The 11,126-nt window shown below is 41.7% G+C and overlaps 1 long non-coding RNA gene across 1 annotated transcript; it reads left to right on the top strand.

Moving 5' to 3' along the window:
* Positions 1-1,968: 1,968 nt before the first annotated feature.
* LOC126539389 (uncharacterized) lies at positions 1,969-8,964 on the top strand. Its single transcript, XR_008613746.2, has 4 exons — positions 1,969-3,012; positions 5,259-5,450; positions 7,884-7,968; positions 8,813-8,964. It is a non-coding gene; the product is annotated as an uncharacterized lncRNA (long non-coding RNA).
* Positions 8,965-11,126: the final 2,162 nt, after the last annotated feature.

The raw sequence follows: 11,126 nt of genomic DNA on the forward strand, positions 1-11,126 counted from the left end.
GGAAAGTGGTTTTGGAACGTAAAACACCCATAAGTCAGTTTCGTCTCCCTTGGCCATTAAAAGCACATCTCCCACATGGTATGCCATTTGCGGCATAGTGACTGACTTTGCCTGCCATACGTTACCTGCAGGCAGGCGCTCCTCAATGCACGTATGTAAAACAGATCTTCGCACAGGTTTCAGGCCTGACATGGTTTGGGGTTGGTTGAAGACAATCTCACGGAATTCATAGCTTTGCGAAAGTTGGTGAAGCTCTGCAAGTGTTTTAAATTTGTTTTTGAAGTTTTTCATCTTTGATGCCTTGAACCTCATACGCCAGATTTGTTTGAGTGGTACGAAAAGAGAGATCATGCGTGGGTAGTGCACAATTAAGGTAATGTAATTTAGGGATTATGCGGGCTTCCGGGTAGCGGGTAACGAATGAACGGAGAAATTCTTGAATTTTCACCTCCATATTGCTACGGGATAGTATTTCCAATGACGAAGAGCCGAGCAGTAAGAAGACGACGACGACGATTGGAAGCTAGCGCGGGCTGTTGCCTCTTGGCCAACTGCGCCGTATTGCCTTGTAAATATACTTGTAAATAGCTTTTCGTCGGTGTCTTCCTACGTAACAATATAAACAAGAGACTCTTAGGGAAGCTCATCAGACGAAAGCATGCCTACAACTTCTCCGAATAGGAGGTAAACCTCCCAGCCTTCGTTTCCCTCTAGAATTTTAGAAGCGAAAATCTGAGGTAACAGTCCGGAAAGGCACCACTTCTGTGAAGCAGTGCCCTTTAGAGGGGTATTGCCTCGTACGAAGGCTTCTGTGGGTCGTGGTTGTCTGTCAACGCTTTAGATTTAGAATCTAAAAACGTTGTGGTCTGTTTGTGCAATCATTGCGGCCACGATGGAATGTGCAAACTTCGTGCACTGTTCTGCAAACCCCTGTGCAAAAAAACCGTGCAAACCGCTGCTCTGTTCTTGCTCAAATTTTGTAGAGCGATCGCATTTTGGCGTCGACATTACACTTGGCACAGTTGAGTGCCTTGTTTGTAAGAAAAACGCAAATTTGCCTGCACCCATGAAGCTGCAAACAGCTGCCGTAACTACGCATGAATAAACGAGTGTCGCCGCCTGCCGTCAGCTTTAAAAAGTAGCGTCTTACGGAGGACGGTCGCCTGTACCAGGAGCAGGCAACACGCGGCAGCGCTCCTTGATATGCTGCTTTCTGCAGCTGACGACAGGCGGCGATACAAGTTTATGTTTGCGCCGTCGCGTCAGCAGCTCGCATTTTCATGAGCGCCGGTAAGTTTGCATTAAAAAAAGATCAGGCAATTAACTGTGCTAAGTGTTATACTAAACAAAGTAGACCCTAAAATGTGGTCGTTCTGCCAAATTTGAGCAAGGATAGCGCAGCGGTGAGCGAAAAATGTTTTGCGAACGCGCGCAGCGAAATATTCAGGACCCAGCACATGACTTACGGCTTTCATATTTACTTCGACTTTGGATTCGCAACTATGAGAAGCGCGGCAATGGCTCTGACGGCACCTTGCAATCTACGGCGGTGAACGAGTATCTAAACGCGAGTGGCATTCCTCTCTTGCTTGCGGTGCGCCTGTACCTCACAGCGGTGGCAGTATGGCGTCCGATCCGCCTTCAACTGAACGCTCGCCAACTGGTGCGGAAGGAGCGGTTTGCCTCTTGCTTGCGTTGCGCCTGTGAAACGTGACAACGGTGGCAGTATGTCGTCCGATCCGGCTTAAACTGAACGCTCGCCGACTGGTGCGGAAGAAGCGGCTTGCCTCGTTTCGCAGGGGCCATCAAAGAAAATCGTGAAGCTCACAGGCGCCCGGAAACTCGCCGACCTCCACGAAAGCCTGCGGACGGGAGGGTTCGTGTACCTGATGACAGGCAACGATCTAATACAGGTGAGCGTAAATGCACTGCGCGTTATGGAGCGCAAAGAGGATTTTGTCATTGTTTGGTTCATATGGGCAAAATAGCAACAGTATGCGTAGCGGAAATGTCGAGCACAATTAATAACTGTTCGGTTGCCGCGCGTTGAACTGACAGATCGAGTGTTACGAAATTGCTCTGTGTCACTTCACTGTGCTGCCAACTACTAATATTTTTGTGTCGTCGCAGCCAATGCACTTGACCTTAAATTGAGAAGTGTAGTGCATACTTGCCCGTACGAACACAACGTTGCTCAACTATAATTATTGGCGTGTCGAGAAGCCGCAAGGAAACTAGCCTTTTCAGGACTTCCATCTTCTGAAAACTTGTGCAGTTGGTTTACTACTGATATTGAGGTCAGGTGTGCAATCGCTTCCCTATCTCTGGTAGGAGAGGGAGTAGTAACAGCTTCAGTCAATGTAATGATGCTTTAGTTAGCATAACTGGTCGCAGTATGCCATATTCTGCAAACTTCTGCAACGTTTAACTAATAAAACAGGCAAGGCGAGGAAAACGGACTTGTTGTTTGCCTGTTCAATCTTTGTCGTCATTTGTGCGCTGCAACATTCACGCAGCAATGAAGTTAAATTGAACCAACTGAGGAAAAAAAATTGCTGGCATGTTCAGCAATAGGACTATGAAAACCTTGGGCAATCAGCAATATGGGTCTATCTTTGTGAAATCATCTGTTCTTATACATTGATGGTTGCTGACATTGCATAAATAAGCTTAGCCTTGTTAGCTTAATGCGTCCTGTACTTAGATCACATATGGGCAGCAGGATTAGTGCTGTGCTGTGCTGTGATGGCTCTAAATAACAAACCTGTTTGGGACAGTACAGCAACCATAAAGAAAGGCTGTTTAATTAATCAATGCCTGTTCAATGTCCACAGCTTCACTTCTAATGTGCAAAACTATTGATAAACCATCTGGGTGTGCTTTCAGATCTTCCAACGACCGGTTGCAGTGCTACGTCGACATCGGTGAAAGCACGACGGTGTGTGATGGAGCATTGATTAACTTGGTTGTCTCCCCAAGCCACTCCGAAGCATCAGAGGCACAAAAAAAGCCGTATGCACCCGATCTTATTTAATCTGTACTCATGGATTAACTCTGTATAACATTAAAACCTGTCGTATGCTGGAAAGCTATAATACCGGTATTTGAGCAGTACTTTAAAGAGCTATGTGGCCCCTCACCAGGCCACATAGCTAATTTAATTACATGCTGGAAGTTGTTAGGTGCCCTCTTGGGAGCATTCTACTGCAGAAATTTTCAAATTGGCTCATTAATAGCTGAGATAGAAATATTGCAGTTCCGCAAAGCCATGATTTAAAGAGGCGAGCGTCACAGCCAAAAAGAACGCTTGGATGCCCCTTGCCAAGCCACTAGTGGAGAAAAGGCTGCATGTTGTTCCATACATGCATGAAGTGGCCCACGATTTAAAGAAAGTGGCCAGCAGGTACAAAGTACCTATTATTTTCTTGGGTCCACGGAAGCTTACTGTCCTGTGCCCACCCATCTCAGACCCACAGAAGCTGACCCTTTGTGGTAAAAATCATACAAGGCCATATGTGACTTGCGCAGTCGGTATGGTGTACGAAATTCCATTTAATTGCGGCAAGGTGCATATCAGCCAGACAGGCTGTTGCACCAACGATTTGGCAAGGGAACATGAGCTGTCTGCCAGGAATAAGATTAATGCACATTTGCCTATGCACTGCAATTACCGCACGCGTGAGCCATATTTTTTCCATATCCGCATTCTTGGTACAAGCAAAGATTGTCTGCATGAGAATTAATGGAGGCCTGTTTCATCAACATGAAATGTGACATCTATGCCAGTGATACATCTGTGGCTTGAACTAAATTGAACGACAGTTTCTGCACTGTATGACTGAATAATAATGGGCAAACTTGTTTGAGTATTGTGTGGAAACATATGTGCGCACATGGCCACCTTCACCTATAAATATGAACCTGTTTGCTTTCAGTAAAGTAGTAGCAAGTGACACTCATTCCTGTCCTAAAGCTTTTTTCTGCCCCTGGTTGTGTCTTAACTTTGGGGAATAAGCTCATGGGAATTTCGTAAACAAATAAATGCATGCCATAGGGGCAATTCCACTATGTAAAAATAAAACGTTTTTCCCCCCTAATATCTTTATGTATCTATATAGTCCTAGTTCCACTTTTGTAGCATACCACTGTCCTTGTTAAATATTGGAATGCTCTGCTACTAATAGATATGACAAATTAGGTGTATTTATGAAAACATGAAACAAAAAGCTGCAAAATACTTTTTTAAAAATTTTGTGCAGTCTAGACAGCCCACATATAACTGATGATATATGAAGAGCTGAAGAAGCACAATCATGTTTGTGACTCCTCAATCCTTCCATATCACCTTTCAAAGTCTTATCTGACCTTGACATTTGTATCTATCTCAGTAGCTCAGATTTATGTAATGCTGAGGGAAAATTTGACTTCCTGTTTGAAATAATAGCCATGTTTCACAAAAAAAGCTTATAAGCAAAGGCACCAAGAAGTTATCAGAAAAAATACGTTCATTGAAATATTAATTCATTAGCCACCAGAAATGTGATAGGGAGTTAATAATGTTTGGATAAACACAAGCGGTCTAGTTTGTGTATTTGAGAACCAGGATCTTCTAGTATATTTTTGTTCTATCAAATCATCCTTGGCCTTTATCTGACCTGCTTTTGTTCTCTGTTTCTGGCGCCAAGACAATGCTAGTCTGGACTTGGCACTCTATGGCCCAGTATTTGTCCTTCACAAAGCAATACCCCTGTAGACGATGTAGCTAGCAACAAGTTTTCCTCAAAAGGAATGTTTGCAGATGCGTCACTATGGTTGTCTATTTCACCTTGGTGGGGGAGCTTTTTGCTCATGGTACCAATGTCTGTGAAGGGACCAATAATGCACCTTCCTTGTGCATGGTACCAATGCGAAAAGGGGGAGAGGGATCATGGTGTGTTGGTAAGGAGGTATCTGTATAGGGGGTGATAAAATTCCTCTTTAAATTTCATTTTAACAGCCCATTCATGCTGTAACGAGTCAGTTGTCTCAGTCAGTGATTTTTGCTGTTCGTACATCATTATCCTTGAAAAGCAATGGGCTCCATTTGCCATGGCAAATGTGCCCATATTTATCAAGAGCGCTTCCTGTATTCTTAGCGCGTCACTAACTATATAGTAGGTAAATTTGAGCATGTGGAGTGATAGTCTGTGATACCACATCTTTTGTTTTTCTAGCACTGGATTTTGTTGTTGATTTCAATGAATACTTCTCTTTTTAAGGCTGTCTGGTAGTGCGGTTGGACATGCGGAGAATGCAGTCAAAGGACAGTACAAGGAATTGTCAACGTACACACTGCCTCTGATGCCCATTGACGTTGCTGCACACCTCTGAAATATTACAGCAGGAGGCGTGCCTGACAATCTTCAAAAGAAAATTGAATGGATTGCCTACAATTCGTCATCTCAGACAATGTAAGTCACAACAATTACCTGGATGCATTGGTCAGCAAAATAATGAGAACACATTCACAAAAATTCTATTCAGCCGGGTTCATCGGGCTAAGACCTACAGAAATTCGTCTCAGTCGGACTCACTGAGACTCACCGAGACTCACCTTCGAGATCAGTCTGTGTGAGTCGACTCATGCATCAGTTTGCCAACCTATGCCAGATGTAAATAAAGTTGGGATAGAATGTACTTAATGAGAATTCATTCCACAGTAAATGTCCCAATTATGTTCAGTCGTGTATTTTTCCCAACCTTGTATTGCAATATGCATGGTAAGCACAATGTTAATTAGAAAGCGTATTACCCTCCACTCTCATGCGGTTATGTCACTAAGGCAAGTGGGAGGTGTCTATAATCAAAACAAGTTTTTGTTGTCTAATTCATGATTATAACTTAGTTGCTGCATTGTTCCCCTTGAAAACGCTCGATAACCGAGGGGAAAAAAATTGTTTTCCTAAAGCTTTGCATTGGGGCAGTGAACAATGTCCAAATTGTGTAGTGCCTTTTTAAGTGTTTAGCAGTGTATATAGCATTGTTGGTTCGAAATGTTTTTATCACTGATACATCGTTGACTAGTTCTGTATTACAGTTCACTCATGACCTCGAGATTTAAATATTCAATGGCAATGTCGACATTGCAGCCCTGACCCCATTTTCTTTATTCTGGCTAACAACACAAACCCTGACACTAGCAGCGCTACATTTTATGCAGGTATACAAATACCAAGTGAATTGGATGGGAAGACAGTTGTGGCTAGATGAATTCGTACAGTGCTGCGTGTTTCATGTGAAATATGGGGGTTTGGCTACCAGGAGGGAAAGACAGTCATGGCTAGATGAATTGGTGCAGCGCTGCATGCATCATGTCAAATTTGTGGGTTCGGTTACCACCAGCAGCATTTCTTCTACTTCCATTCCTTTTCCTTCACAAAAAAGTCATGAAAGCTACAGAAAGGTTAACACTCAGTCATAACTTATGTCATGCTTCAATGGAGCAATATCCTCCGTGGTTTCCTTGCCATGAGTCTTGGGTTAATGAGTGGGCGAGGGCGCTAGAATGACGCATTGAATAAAGCTTCTTTAGCTGCTGGTTACAGTTCTTATAGGTAGTGTACACCACAAAGGTAAACGGTACATAGACGGAAGTGCTGACTGTCAACTGAGATGTTATTATTCAATGTGCCGAATTTACACAAGCAAGTGAAAGAGCTATCTGAAAAACATTAACTTCTGAAGATAGAACAAGAAAAGCAGACGAGTGGGCAAAAAATGAACTACGCTGGAAATTGAGATACAAAAAAAATATGATTGCATCACAAATACAGGCCGTCCACGTGACTTCCAGAAAAACTTTAGCTCTTTTTCTGATAGGGCAGTCAGAAAGGTATCTGCAACGTCAAGCGCAAGATGTGGCATGTTGACTCCACATAAAAGGTTGTGTACGAAATTTCTCTTTCATGCGGCGCTTGTCATGGGGCAGACTGCCAGATGCCTTCATGAGAGGTTGTGCGAACATGCATATAATGTGCGCAATGACAGAGAAAGTTTTTTTGGCACATCATACTAGCATGCGTGGCTGCACTCCTTTGTTTGAAAGAATGTCAGTTATTCACAAGCACAGGGATGGTCTTACCCATATCATACTTGAAGTAGCACAATTGGCATGGGAGCAGAGTGCATGCATCAGCAAGCCATCCATTGCCTTATCAGAAAGAGAGCTCAAGTTTCTGGGAAGTCAAACCTACAGCGGGCATTTTTTACGCAACTCTACATTTCTTCGTGTGCCTCTTGATGGTCTGCTTTGTTCTCCTTTTTAGTAGTTATTTTTCAGATAGCTGTATCACTATTGTGTGTATTCAGCAATAAAACCTCCATTGGTAGTCAGTGCTTGTGTCTACGTCCTCGTTTAACCTTTGCACTGTACACTCACGATAATGGATCAACAACTAGCTTAATAAGCTGCCCTTGTAAATTCTTATAGGAGATGCTCCTTCAAGTTTGTATTCATGGCTAATTTTCCCTTGTGTGCATGTTTTAGTAATAAGCTAATTTGAAATATTAATTAAAACCTTTTATAACATCTTGTTTGGTGAAAGTATTTTAAGAGTTTGTGAACTCTGGTCATGATTATCTGTTTATCTTGGCTATTGCAGGACAAAAGGATTAAATGTTACCCCTGTCCTGTGTCAAATCCATCTGATCAATTCTCTAACCTCGGTCTTGTCACGCTCCTAATGCTTTCATGGTGCAGTTTGCTTAAATTCTCCCATCTGATGACTCACGGTTCAACTGTTTGATATTATTTCATGGAAATGGTTGCGCTTCAGTGCTGTTGCATATTGTTTCTTGTGTATTGTTTGATGTCGAAGGTTGATGCATGCTTTTTTAAACATCAGGTACCCAAATAAATTGTGCAATGTTGCTGCAAGGAGCCTCGTAAACCAGTACCCAACACTGAGGGACACATTGCACCTTGGCCATGTAAGAGCATTTTCTTATAACTTTTTTTTATTTCTTTTGCACTTTTAGATGTTAAGCATATCCACGCCAAGGCAGCCGCATTTCGATGGGGGCATAATGCAGAAACACCCGTGTACTTAGATTTAGGTGTATGTTAAAGAACCCCAGGTGATCCGAATTTCCGGAGTGCCCCACTACGTCATGCCTCTTAATCAGATCATGGTTTTGGCGCATAAAGCCCCATAATTTTTTTTACATTAAGCATGCTGCCAAATGCTTTCTTAGTACTTTGTAAAGTTTATGGCCATCCTTGCTTGCAGCTGTTCAGGTCTGTGTGCTTGTGATTGAGTAGAGATTTGGTGGTTTTAAAGCTTTGCAGCTTAACTAAATATGAAGATATCAACAGCACCTCTGCACCTGGCATGCATATGGCCACCTCTTGTAAAATTAATTGCATGCTCAGCTAAATATGTATTTGGTTAAATAATATATTTTTGTACCTGTAGCCGTTTTGACCAACACCAATACTGAAAGTAATTCTCAGATATTGTGTTGGAAGGTGTGCTAAAACAACTCACTTGGTACATTCTGGAACATGAAGGAAACAGTGCAAAAAGCAAGCTGAGGTCAGGGCAACTCCACGTTTAACTGTACTGTGTTTGCAGTTTCTTTCAAAACCTGAAAACTGGAAGTCATTGAACTGATTATTCAAAAGAATAGCGCAAAGTAGCAGGGACAAAGACAGAGGACGACGAGAATATTTTGAATAATCATGACACACCGTCTAGCCCAGCTTTCTGCTTTGATTGCAGTCATTGAACTGTTGATTAGGTATGTAAAGTCAATTGCTTTCATTTCATTCCAGTTCTCATGGTATATGTGCCTAAGAAACAAGTACAAAAACATGCGAAAGTGAATGCCACCAGGATGCCCTGAAGTCGATGCAGAAGTGAAAGCAAGAAAGGCAAGCGAAATTGTGACACATGCTCAAAATCTGGATTTTGAAGACGGGTGATAAGCTGCAAGTTTGCATGCATGTTTCACTAGATAAACTGACTCTCTTTGTTATGTGGCTTAGTTGAAACATTTAGTTGCTTCTCTTGATGTACTTGTTCGTTTCATTTACATTTTTTCTTTAAAAAATGCAAACATGCAATCCAGCTATAGCAACTATATCTGCTATGCTGTCACCAGAGATTTTGTAGGTGATCAAAGAACCAAAATATCATATCGCATCGCCACCTTGAACCTAGAGTGAAACATTAGTTCAAGATGTAGTGGTAGGTGCATTTATAGACTAGTAATACAGCATTCATACTGTAATGTATATCGATATACATGCTAAGATGTAGCGAAAAGTGTGTGGCTATGCTGCTCTGACACTTCAGTTGTTTTAACCTTTCATTGATGAGTTCTGCATACAGCATACCAAAAAATTATAATTTTTCTTGCTGATTTTTGGCATTGAGTAAGAAGTTTCTTGTTAAATGTATTGAGCCAACACTGAATGACTGGCAGCTAGTGTCATTTGTCGGTTTAGAGCAGAAACACAGGATGGGAAAAAAAAAGACATGGGACTCGTTTTCTTTGGAAACCACGGTCAGGGGAGACAAACCAGTGCAAGATCTGCTGTAGTGACCTCAGACACACAATGCAAAGAGCTCTCTGTATAGATTCCAAACGCAGCCATATGTCGCTTGGGGAGAAGCCCACTTCTTCCCCTATACTATAAAGGAGTTTCTACAAAATATCCTTTATTTTTGTTGATTATGCTTATTCTCAATGTCTTTTGCACATTTAGGAAAATAATTTGTTTTGTATTTATATGCGTGGTCATTAAAGGGTTAGACAAATAAAGTGGTTCCAATGAATGTGAATGTATAACTTTAGCGACTCTAGTCGCAATGTGTTGATCATTCCACAATCTTTGTGAGAGCACGAAACAGGAACTAGGCAGCATGAAAATCACTCAGCAGTACCAAGAAGGAAGCTTCAGCACTTATACAGTACTGCAGAATACACTTCTTCTATGCTGTAGCTGTGGTGTCCTTTTTATTATGTGGTCTTGATCCCACTATGGGGAAATAACTCTGCTTTGGAAGTGCATTGCAGTACTTTAATACTTTAACTGCTTGCTGCAAAAGGAAAGTGCCATTAGAGTATTACATAAGGATCATGTGTTATGAGGCAGTTGCTAGACGTGGTATGTCACAGCACTGAGTTGCCGGCGGCCATTAAAATTAGCTGTTTTCTGTGGCATTGTTAACTTGACAGAACATAGTGAGCATTATTTGATCAGTAAACAATACTACATAATTCTGGCCCTTAGTTGGAACTTTGTCTCATCTCTGTGATGCGCGCAACCTGCTTTTGATGTTACTGAGATGGAGTGACTCCTTGCAAAGCAGCAGGGTAGTTCTGTTAATGATGCTGTCATTCACACTTACGCAGATTGTTTAGTAGGCATTAGCTCAGTGCCATTCCCCCATAGAATCACAGCTTGCATTTCATTCATGTATAATAGAAACATTCTGTAGATTTCATGTGAAAATGTGACATTGGAGGGCATTATGCTATAAGTTCACAGCAGTGAGCCCCATTATTGGAAGACAGCTGTTGTCTCAAATTACTTACAGCAAAGTGAAGCCATGTACATTCTCGCCTTAACTACTGCAGTTTAGTATGGGCCACAAGGACCAAAACAAACATAAAGAAGGTTCTCGTATTGCAAAAGAAAATTGTTCGAATAATCGCTAATGTTGATAATACAACTACCTCCAAATGTGCTTTTGAAGCACATAACATTGTCCGCGTCAATCATTTGTATAACTTTAAGTTGTTACAAAAAATTTATTTCTCAATGGCATCCACTGCCGATTTTTATTCTACTCTGGCATCTTTGGACATGCGTCGTGCTAACATACTCACAAGACCTATTAATACATAGATTATGCCATGTTTTCGCGCTAATTATAAATTGCAAATGTTGTCTTATAACCTGCCCCATGTTCTAAAAGGGTATACCAAAGCTGAGCTGCGGAAATATTTTGTTGAAATGTGATTTTATGTGTTGAAATGTGATTTTATGTCTTTGCTAGTAGATGCTGCATGTTTGCTTGGTTATTACTTTTATTATTTCTGAACATAAGTGTGACCATTTCAGCGTTTCGATTTTACTG

The sequence above is a fragment of the Dermacentor andersoni genome, chromosome 3, assembly GCF_023375885.2.
Source record: "Dermacentor andersoni chromosome 3, qqDerAnde1_hic_scaffold, whole genome shotgun sequence".
NCBI classification, from domain to species: domain Eukaryota; kingdom Metazoa; phylum Arthropoda; class Arachnida; order Ixodida; family Ixodidae; genus Dermacentor; species Dermacentor andersoni.